General features: G+C 46.1%; 1 protein-coding gene across 1 annotated transcript in view; it reads right to left on the bottom strand.

Annotated features, from left to right (window-relative positions):
* GNB4 (G protein subunit beta 4) overlaps positions 1-11,197 on the bottom strand; it is a 30,687-nt gene extending 19,490 nt beyond the window's left edge. The window contains exon 1 of the mRNA XM_048314119.1: positions 11,093-11,197. The gene's annotated coding sequence lies outside the window, so the exon portion shown is untranslated. The remainder of the gene's footprint in view (positions 1-11,092) is intronic.
* Between the last annotated feature and the right edge of the window lie 824 nt (positions 11,198-12,021).

Below are 12,021 nucleotides of genomic sequence, written 5' to 3'. Positions count from 1 at the left end.
ACAACAAAGCATTGCTATTTTCGTGGCAAATATATAGAGATTAAAGGGACCGCAGAAAGAACAGTCTGCTTGACTGGATTCTTAAGAGCTATCACCCAGAGAATTATTTAGGTAAAAATTTCATTTTGTGTCAAAAAATCAGTCCTTTAGAACAGAAATAAGTGCTTATCAACACTTGCCAACTTCAAGTTTTCAATTCCTATGCAGCAAGATCTCAAAGTGATCAACAGACAGCTGGAGAAAGGAGGTTCCATGGCTTTCATATGATCATCCCTACTAGTGATCACACAGGCGGCTAAATGTAAGGAATGCTAACCATAGCACTTTACTAAATATAGGGGAAAGACACCAAGAAATACTCCAACTCTCTCAAGGGAGATACACTGGTAACTCACAGACACTCAGGCTGTGGACAATGGGTTCTGGCTCTGAAGCTGAGCCCTGCCAGCACACACAGACCAACACTTTACACATACAGGATGTGCCAGAGAAGATTTTGATAAAACATTTCTTCATTTAGGGACACTAAACAAGACTTTGGCAGCTTTGCCCAGCCATTTATGTCTCCCCAAAGCGATGAATAGAGAAGAATAGAGAGAGGTTTTATTTCTTACAGCCTGAAGAGAATGGATTCAACATAGTCAAAATCTACAAACTTGGACATGGTGGTCAAAGCCTTACGTCAAGTGAAATCTCTGCCTGCACAACAGTCATTTAAAGTAAGTGCATTAATGCTGTGCTGCAGTTACATACCTTCATATATAAAAGGTATTTCAGCTGGAATTTTACATAATGTATTTCCTATGGTAGAGCTGTTTGAGAACCACACATACACTCAGCTCTCCGAGGAAAATTAAACATTTAATGGCTTTTTTTACTATACCTTGGCCCTATGCTGCCTCTCCTTTGTTTCTCAGAGACCTTTCCAGCTATCCATTCTCCCAAGCCTTCTTTGTTCTGACCTGTAGCAGTACAGCATCAATAAACAAAGACAACAAAGCAAGGAGCTTTTATCGTGGTCAACTAATACTTGAATCCCAGGAGAATAATGCTGGTTTAAGTTGAAATAACAGTATCTAAGGGCTGTAATTGCCCCATTATGTACCTTGGTCTTTCTCTCTCCTCTCAAACCTCTTCAGTCCATCTCCATCCCTTCTTTATCTCTAATGTATACTTTTGAGGAGTGCACTAACTGCAGAACATCTACCACACATCAGTTAAGTAAGAGAATAATGGTTATTCCCTCAAAAAATGGTTACCACTTAGAAAATAAGACTGGAAATCCTAACTGAATCTTTTCCTTAAGATTTTAAAATGTTCATTTTGTCAGAAGTAATTAATTGCCACTCTGATTTCCGATCCCCAGGCAGATGTAAAGGAGAGTTCTCCCATGCTCAGGGCTTCTGGTCTCCCCAAGAAGAAAACAGGAAGCAGCCTGGGTGTGACCCCACTCGCTGAGGTCAGTGCTATTGTTGCACTTCTACACATTTTGGAAGTGTTTTAAAGTGATATGTCTCCATTATAGCTTTGGTACAAAAACAGGAAATAATCAACCAACGCCTCTCAAGAGGAAGGGTATGAGCAGAACTTACTTGAACACCCATTCCTCTAAGAGATACCATCCCCAGTTTTAAGGGACCGATGAACGTGTGTGCTCAAAACTGCACGGACAGCTGGAAAGGAGACATCACAAGAAAGGCTGAAGCAAACCTCCAATGAGTGGGATTCAAGACTTGCCTCTAGGTGTGCCCACATGCCCCGAGCAGTTACATCAGGGACACAACCCCACCCACCAACAGGGTGGCACAAGCAGTTTCAAGGCAACAATACTGCTCCTTCCTCCCTTCGCCAAAACACCTCAGACCTACTCATCATAAAGAACAGAAATATGTGCCATTTTACACACACATACACACTCAGCCGGGGATTTTTAATAGGACTTTGAAATAAAGCCTGCCACATCAAAACACTTCTATTTACCACAGTAACTACTTGGAGTTATGAAGAGAATATAAACCTCTGTGTTCACCGTCAGACTTGAGCACTGTAAACATCACCCTTGAGTGTTCTTCAGCCACAGAGGGGAGCAGAGGAAGCAGCAGCTCGAGCATGTCCTGCGGTGCTGCCGCATCTCAAAGCCATCACTCGGCTCACAGAGAATGAACCCACACAGGCCAGGCTGGAACTGGGTCATCTTCAAGGTCCTCTTCCAGCCCAAACCACTCTGTGATCCCACAGGGACCAGCCCCAACACACCAGGGCACAGCCCACGTTGGGTTTGGTGACTGGTTTCATTGCGGTTTCCATGGAGGACAAACAGACCAACAAACACTGACCTTGTTGACAGTAGTAACACAACAGACAAAGGAAATCGGTTTACAAATTAAAGTGAAGTGATTCTTAAGTTTACTAGTAAAAAAACAAATCACTGACTTTAGACTGTTACCGTTCATTTGGCTGACAGCTCATGAGACTGGTGTCTTAAGCTCGGAGATAAGAGAGTTTATTTCTAAGACCCAGCTAAAGTCTAAGCCAAGTACATTCATAAAACACATACAGAAAGGCCTTACTCTTCTTAGCCCACACACACTAGATTCTAGAAAAAAAGCCTCAAGAAATTCAGTGTTAAGCATAAGGCTGAGAAAAGCACAGGAAGGAAGGAATTTTTTAAAGTCATAAATATTTCACAGTCCAACAGTGATTTTTCCAAAATTAACATTCTTGCATCTTATATTCATTATGTTCATTTCCAGGTCAAAATGTTTTGGTACATAAGCACAGATTTATTTTTATCACATACCCTGCAAACAGAACCTAATGTAAAATTCAAATTACCTTGTCTTTAGTGACTATAATAATGATTCCCCAGTAAAAACTTGGTTCACCAACCCCGGGACACTCCATCATTGAACAAATTATTATTGGTTTTGCAATTCAAAACATGTAAGAAATGGCAAGAAAGATCTTAATGAAGCAGAAAGATATAACCCTAAGTAAGAAGAGAGAAATGGTTCCAGTCCAATTTCTTCCTTGGGGACAGACAGGTGGACACACATATGGAATAAGCTGAGGGCTTTTGTCTCTTCAAATACCCAGCCATACCCAGAAGCTATTCTAACATTTTACTAGGAAAAGTGTACTGCAGAATGACAATTCAAAGTCATTTTGAAAGACCCTCATTTACATTTAAGTCCATCTCTAAGCAAGTTTGACTTTGGTTTTTTTTTAAGGGGCTAATGCATTGGTATTTACTGAAGTGGCATCATGTAAGGCCAAGCAGCACTATGCATATAAAATCTGGTCTGGCACCTACAGGCACAAAAGATTACTGAAGCAGCCTCCTGTTATCTGAGAGCAAGCAGACTGCACAGTGTGCATAAAAAGCACCAAGTGCACAGAAAATTTCAGGTTTAAAGTCAGCGGAGAAGATACACATTAAGAGAAACTATAGTGTCTACAGGAAAAGTACCTACATTCAGCTCAGATGACTGTTCACTCAACTGCACTAATTCCTGGCTGACAGTTTCTGAAAGTGGAGCATTCTCACAGTGTTGAGGAGCAGAAAGCCCAGCAGTACCAGTTACACACACACACACACCGCATCCTTTCAAATGCACCATCAGCTCGGGAGAAGCCATGCATTCGATGTATACATGGTCCCCAGCACCCTGCCCTCCTCCCCATCCAGCACCACACGCACTCCCTTGGTACGGGAGTCACAGCGAGGCATTATGTCCTGCACATCCCCACACAGCTGAGCACAGCTTACAGCTGCACCCTTTCACAAGAAAACAAGGCAATATAAACATTTGTGCTTTTTTTAATACCAATTATCCAAAGGTCAGATAAAACTACTGCCCTCAGGTCTAATTTTAATTTTGCTTTTGGTTCACAATGCATTTCTGGTCAATTACTTGTGATTTGAAGCCACAAAAATTAAGTTCTCTTCCAGACTAGAGTTCAGGCTACTTTAGCAGGCTTTTCTAAAAAAAAAATCGGGGTTTTTTCTGAGATTCACATACTTTAAAAAAATCTATTCAAAACCTCACACTACAGAACGATCAGCAATCCAATGCTGGACAGTAAAAACCCTATGTACTGTTTTTCATCCCTACTAATGCAAGTATGGGATTAAGAGTACATGGCCTATGTAGCTACTTCTGGTACCACTTGTGATGAGGCTGATATATCCAATCTATACTCCTTGGAATTGCTTCTGATGTTTCTCAAGCAGTAATGCCTGTTTTCAGACAGTCGCTTATTAAAGAGGACACTACATCCAATATCTAAGAAAGAAGTTGTGTTAAGGAAATCAGTAGCACTGTGTAACTGTCTCCACAGTTGGAGAGTTCTCAAAATAAAGGCTGTCTTTGTACAAGTAATTTTTAACTGGCCAAAAGTCAGAAATTACCTATCTGCCTGGAAAGAAAATGGCCCTAGATAAAGTTTCCAACAGAAGAGGATAAAAGAGAAACAAACTGCTGCTGCAAAGAAGTACAATATTCCCACCTGTAGCTGTCTTCCACCAAGTATAATTTTTTTATATGAAAACTTTTTTAGCAACACATGATGCTCTCTAGGTTATAAATAGCAGAATTCCCCTGTGGAGACAAAGCCTGAGGTTATAGACAGGAATAATCAGTAATGGCCAGGAGAGAGCCCATGGCTGCACAACCTGCTTTGCTCAAGGGTCTTTCCAATCCACTGGAACTTCTGTTCCTGTAAATGCTCCCTACATGTCTCAGTCACAGTGAGCCAGGACAGCAGCTCAGCTAAATCCCTGTCTGTTCTAGCCCTCACCACAGAGAGGACACTGCTCTTGGAAATCTTTTGGGTTTAATGTTTGAGATATGCATTCCACCATTTGAGTTCTCCTCAGCAGTGGTGACTGACAGATTCGTAAAAATGGCTAAAGATTCTTCAGCTCCTGCTTCCAGAAGCTGCAAGCAAAGCACGGGGATGCCTGACTCAATGAGAAGGCAAACACAGCCCCAGCTCTGAAACTGCAGCAATTTAACTGTTTGCTAAGGTTGTTGGCCTTTCAGCTCTCATCCTGTCACAGTTACCAAAGCCCTACGATTCAGGGTCATGAGGTTTCTGTAGAGATTGAGAACAGAGAATTCCTCAAGCTTGTGAAGCAGCACCGCCAGGAAAAGTCAACTTTCTTCACCCCTTTTCAAAGTGCATGTTTAGCTTTTGATGCCCATCTATCTGCATTTGTAAGAAAGTAACAGATGAGCAGGACAAAAAAAAGCCTTAATGACTTCCCATCTCCAGCTACCTGACCTTCCAAATTAGCTGCTTTTTCCTAAAGTGTGGGCAACTGCAGTGAAGCGCTCACATCATTAAATACTCATTTACAGGACATTTACTTTGGACTAGTATTTTATTTTTATTCTTCTGTATAAAAATAAATAAATAATCCAGCTCCCTCTTCTGGGATGCTTCCCAGACAAAAGAGGAGTTTCCCCTTTTCTGGTGCACATCTGAGAAATTAAAGTTGTGTTTGTAGCACCAAAACCATAGTTTTACTTCTGGGCCACCTCATTCTCCATACTTTCAATTAGTTTTGTACTTAGACACCTTGTATTAAAACTACTTGAAAAAGCAATGAAGAAGTTTCTTGTCCAACAAGTGTCAGTCAGTGAGACTGAAAACAGGCATTCACTGTCCTACAAAAAGCTGTAACACTTCCCTGTGGACCACTACTCTTCTCCCCTGAGATGTCAGGAGCACCCAACCCCCCTGCTATGTCCTTCCTACTCTACCATTCAATGGAAGGAAAATGGTACTAACGTCATGATTAATTTCTTGAAATTCTAGGGCATCTGGACTTAATGCTGTCATGGAAACTTTGCTGTGCTACTTTTTTAACTCTGCCTAATGTTGAGATTACAACAGAACTTGATCAGATCTTCCCATCAGCACCACACACAAGCAAAGGAAAGGGCTCCAGTCTGCCTTCTCAATAGCAACACAAGATAAAACCATGGTCCTAAACCTAACTCAAATTTTTCTGGGGAAGGGGGAGAAAGCTTTTATAGAATTTAACTAGCTACGCCCTAGTGTACTCCAATTTACTTATTTTTCGTACCGTAACATTACATTGCACTGTCAAAATCTTAAAGTCAAATCATCAAAACTGATCAAAATCACTAGGTACACACTAAATTTAGTGTGTGAAATCAGATTTTGACAAGCATAACATCTATACATGGAATCTGAATACTTCTTTCAGCTCAGTAACAACTAAGCTCAACTCAAATCAAGAATCTGAAAGAAGAAAAATGTCTTCCTTTTCCAAACTAGGAATAAAACTGGTTTACATGAACGATCACCTAAAGCAATCAATTATGACACAAGGGGTAGCCAGAAAAATACTGAGATAAAATATTTCTTTTAAAGAGAGCAATTTTAAATATCACATTTCAACAACAGATTGTAAATGACCATCTTTAATTTTAATGCAAGATTTCAAATGCACACAAATACCGCACTAATTGCATTTCAATATATAAACAAACTTACACAAGTGCAATTTATGTTAGAAACAGTTACTGCACTAAAAGATAGATATATATATATATATAGGGCAGGAAAAACATATACAAAAAATAATCCAACAAGATTAAATCATCAAGTTATTCTGAAACTGCCTGGATGCTCTGTGCTAGACTAGATGCTGACCACCTGAATTAATACCTGCATGATGAAAACAAACCAGGCAGGTCCAAGAGTTCCCACTGCTGATTGCAATGAGGTGACTTGTTCTTGTAAAGCTGCCAAGCCAGTCACTGAGAGCAGCTCCAAGAGTTTCAATCTCATTTAAGAAGCACATTCAATCCTGGGATTGATTTGATGATTTCATTTTGTCCCCCTCCCCACCCCATTTGAAAATTAAAACCTTATAAAATAATTTTAATCTTAACATTACTCAGCTTTTTTAATGTTGCAAAACACCGGGATTCAAAATGACTCAAACATTTGGCTTACACTGAAAATCCATATGATTAATATTTGTCTGAGATCTAACGTAAGGAGGAGGAAAATAGTTCATGCAAATTGTCAAGCCTGTTTTGCCAAAAACAGCTAACTTTATGTAATAGGTGGGACTTGAGAGTGCCTTCTGCTCTACAATACAATCAGGCACTTTCACCTTCCCCTTCTTTCCAGTTTAAGCCCTTTGAGAAGGCAAGAGATTGCAAGAGTTACAGTAAGTGAATCAAAATTTGGCTTAGTGCATGTCAGCATTTCACAAACTTTTGGGAGCTGAGACATCTTAAAGGAAATGAAACTGTCTTCAATGAACTGCATGCATTACTATTTGCCAGCCAGTGTCCCTCTATACTTGCATTAATTCTGGTTTTTATAAACCCTCAGCCCAGCTCTCACTGCGGCACTGCTCCACAGTAACTACAGCGACTCACAATGATCAGCACATTGAGTATCACTGGTGGCATCCAAGCTGACATTCACTCAAAGCATACACAAGTTCCCCTCTTGCTCTTCTGTTTCAGACTCTCTGCAAAGACAATTCTGTTGTTCAAACACTGCTAAAGACATGACCCCAAGCCTGAACAGTGCCATCCTTTTACTTAAAGCTGCAGCTTTGTCCAGCCCTGCCTCCTGTTATCCAGAAAGCTCCATGAAGCCTTCTGCACTGGTGTCAGGTACCAAACCACAGCCTCAAGAGAACAGCACACATTCTGTGTTTTTCAGGAGCATTTGCTTTAGTTCTGTTTCAGATCTTTCATGTAAATTCTATTACAAAACTCTGGGTTGCAAAACACAGAAGTTTCATACAAGAACGAAACAATAACAACTAAATTTAATTACACACTTCAGAAGATGAACTAAGTGACAGGTCTGCATCCAATTAGAGAGGAGAAAAATTTTGGTGGAACTTAAAAAATATTTTCTTGATTAGCAACACTATGCATACTTTCTAAACAGCCGGTTCCAGGCACTTGGGAGCTGCATTAATCTGAGCATTGATATTTCCAGACAGTATTAAGTACAAAACACAGTCACTGCATTATCACTGTCCCGAAGTATTTACATTCCAGGACCATGCACTGCACGTCAAGCACAGAGATTCTGAATTTCTAACTACTTTGATAAGACATTTCAAAGTGACTTCTGAGACATAAAAATACATAAATTACTGCCTTCGGTAACAAAACAAGTCATAAATTAAAGACTGGCAGAAAAGAGAGATCACTTCTCTATATACTGTGGGGATTTATTTATTTATAGCTCTTATTCACCTTCAGAATCTTGTATTTATAAATTTTGTGCCTTTTTTTTAAAGTTCCATAGTGGTCCAGGAGAGAAATACTCAGTTCTGTATTCAAAAATATTTTTTCCAAGATTTTCTAGTGAGGTTTTCAAATCCCACATTTTTCTTTAGAAAGTGGAAAATTAGAATAGCTGGACAAAGTAAACACTAGATGTATTAATTCTCAAGTAAGCAACATGATACAGTTGAAACTTTATTATCCAACATAACACATTACATTTGTAGCCAGAAATTTTTTTACTTAAGATTTAAATGACCTGAGCAATTAATCAAGACCAACTTTCCAAGCACTCAGGAAAGGGCTGAAGTACAGATAGAGCAGCAGCTATTTGCTGTAACACTTTAACAATACAGAAGAGAGAAAAAGACACCTCTGTAACCTGAAACTCAATTTTTTTTATGATTAAGAGACGAAAGGTGTTAGTATATACTATTATAACCTTAGTTCTCAGCCTATTAAATCTGTATAACCTATCTACCTTATTCACTGTAAGAACCGCTCATTTTAGAGAAATAATAATTCAAACTATAGTTTGCCATAGTAGACACACAGCAAGACATATCCATATATTTACAATCTCCCTCATTTCCCTAGCCCCCTTCTTCCCAGATAACATCAGTCTGTTCTTTGGAAGCACAAATTAACTTCACCACAGCTATCGTGCTTGAGAATCACAAACAAACACTGCAAAAAACCACTGAAGATTCCCATCCCATTAAGAGACTTCCAGGACAGTGTGCGCTTGTCATGTGGTTTGTTTCATCTTAATTTGTTGATACAGTTATTATTCCTGTTAGCATGGCTTCAGACTTCCCCCAGCTCTAACCAGCGATTACATCTCCTATAGCTGACACTTCATTGTCAGGTTAGTTAGACCATCTTTTACATCACTTCCCATATTTCTAACAGAAATCAGGAAGCAGCTTCAGGTTTTCCTCTGAACACTCCCATGACTTTGCAGACTCATGTCCCCGCTATTCCCACAGGAACCGTTTTCATCTCTCCCAGCGCTTTCACAGCGGGTTTTAGAGGCTGGTACCTGTCTCCTCTCTCTGCACCATTTTCTCATTCTTTCCCCTTCCCTTCCCAGTACTCTCCACCCAGCAGAGAGCAACTACTCCTTTGTTTCTTCAGAAACTGATTACACCTAATTAAATTAAGGACCTTTTTCCTCAGCTCATACTTAGCCTTTAGACTTACCCTGCTTCTATTTCAGAACTGAAAACCATCCTGGAAAATCATGTACTTTCCAAGCTACAATAACCAGGCTAATAAAAGACAACATTCTCAACTGTGTAATTAACAGGAGGGAACAGATCAGAGGCTTATTTTGAATTAGTTCAGATAATATTACAGCATAAACTAAACTTGTCTACCACATCTATAGCTGTTAGCAATTTGGATTGTTTTTCACAATTTCCAACAGAAATCAAATTAAAAATTAAAGGACGTGATAACCTCAGCAATAAGTGCAAAAATAAAAAAGCAGACTCAAAAAAATAAAATAAATCTGGATGGGAAAACCAGCAATACCTACAAAATATGACACGAAAAGCACCTAATGACTTTGCACTTTTCCTAAAGACGGGGAGCACCTTCCGATTCACCTTTGCCACAACAGTCACGCAAGGCATGCAAGTCACAGCCCCTCGCCACAAAGCCGACATACGGAATGCTGAAACCCAAACGAGGGTTGGGCTGCTCTAGCCAGGTACAGAACCGAGAGCCGGAGCTTCCGCAGCTGTTCCACAAGCCCGGGAGCCGCCTGTTGCTGCCCGCTGTACAGACCTGGACCCCAAGCGCCGGTCCAGCTGATGCTGCTGGGGTGGCCGGAGCGCTCTGCACGCCCCGCGCTCCGGCCGGCACGGCGCACCCCGGGCTGCCCCTGACGACCCCCAGCAGCTCCTTCCCCGGCCACAGGGACCCCGCGGCGCCCCGCATCCCCGCCGGACCGGACCCGGCGGCACCGGGGGTCTCTGCCCGCGCCCCGCCCGCTCCTCGCCTCCCAGCCCAGGGTACCGAGCCTCTCCCTCCCTTCCGCAGCCCCTCGTCTCCGGCACCACCTCGGGGAACCCTCCGCGGCCCTGCCCCGGCCCCTCCCTTCCCCGCGGAGCCCGGGCGTTGTGCCCGCGCCGTGCCAGCGCTCCGGGGCGGGCGGGACGGCACCGGGTGATGCCGCCCACCCACCCCGCCTCTCCCGGCGGACCCCGGGACCGCGCCCTTGTCCCGCGGCTGCCCCGGCCCCTCTCCCGCGGGGCTCTCCTTACCGGGGGCTTCACTTGCCGGGGTCTCAAGGCGCTGGGGCCGCTGCCGGCGGCGCCGCCCGAGCACTGCCTCCCTCCCGCCCCCCGCCGGCGCTGCGGTGGTGCCGCCCATGCCCCCCCCCCCCCCCCCTCCAGCGCCGCGGATGGGGCCGCCCAAGGGGCGGGGCGGGCGCGGCGCTCCCGGGCGGCCCCGCGGGGGCAGCGCCGGACGCGGCACCGGGACCTCCCCGGGACCGGCGAGCCCGAGCCCGCCCCGCTGGGGCCGAGCCCGCCCCAGGGCTCCGCGGCCCGGGCGGAAAGCGCGCTGGAGCTGCCCGCCCGCTCGCAGCCCCGCGGGAGCGGCCGGCGCTGCCGCCCCGCCGGGAAGCGCGGCCCGTGGCCCCACGCGGCCCCGCCCGGCCGAGGCTCCCCGGCCCCGGCGCGGTGAGCGGAGCCGCGGGGGGACCGGGCACCGCCCTGGGGCGGCCGCGCGGAGCCGCGGGGGACGGGCAGAGCCCGGCCGCGGGGGCATGCCCCGGGCGGAGGTACCTGCGGTGTCCGGGCGGCCGCGGAGCGCGGTGTCACCGAGCCGCCGCCATGGCGCTGCTGGGGCGGGAGCGGCTCCGCCCCGCCCGCATGGACCGGACAACGTGACGGGCCGTTGCCATGGCAGCGCCGCGTGACGTCAGAGCGCTCACGGGGCCACGCCCCCTGCGGGCGGCGCTTCTGTCACCCCGCGTGTGACAACCGTGAGAGAGCGGAGCCGTGCGGGGGACACGGGGCACACGGGGCACACGGGGGACACGGGGCACACGGGGGACACGGGGCACACGGGGCGCACGGGGCGCACGGGGCACACGGGGCACACGGGGCGCACGGGGCACACGGGGCACACGGGGCACACGGGGGACATGGGGCGCACGGGGCGCACGGGGCACACGGGGCGCACGGGGCGCACGGGGCGCACGGGGCACACGGGGCACACGGGGCGCACGGGGGACACGGGGCACACAGGGCGCACGGGGGACACGGGGCAGGGGGGGCCTGTGCGCGACAGCCCTGGGTGGTGGTGGGACCCCAGCGCATGGGGACCCAAAGGATGTGGAGACCCAGAGATTTCACCTGAAGTTAAGATCCCTGGGGATGGGGACTTGGGGGTGGGGACACTGGGGGGCATCAGTGACACGGAGATGGGGGTCCAGGGAGCGGGACATGGGTGATGGGGACCTGTGGGGACGAAGGGTGAGAATGGGGTTGTGGAGGTGGGATGTGGGGACCCCGTGGAGCCAAGGGGAGCACTGCCTTCCATGAAGCCTTCGACTTCCCGAGCACTCACAGGGCAGGCGGCCCCTCTCCTGCCCCCAGTATTCCATGGCTGATGCTCCGCTGGAGCGGCCTGGGGAGGGAGCTGGGGGGGCTCATCCTGGGGAAAAGTAGGCTCGGGGGGACCTGATCGCTCTCTGCAACTCCCTGACAGG

Source organism: Corvus hawaiiensis, chromosome 10, assembly GCF_020740725.1.
Source record: "Corvus hawaiiensis isolate bCorHaw1 chromosome 10, bCorHaw1.pri.cur, whole genome shotgun sequence".
NCBI lineage: Eukaryota > Metazoa > Chordata > Aves > Passeriformes > Corvidae > Corvus > Corvus hawaiiensis.
The sequence above is the reverse complement of the archived record's forward strand: the minus strand, read 5'-3'. Positions and strand labels throughout refer to the sequence as shown.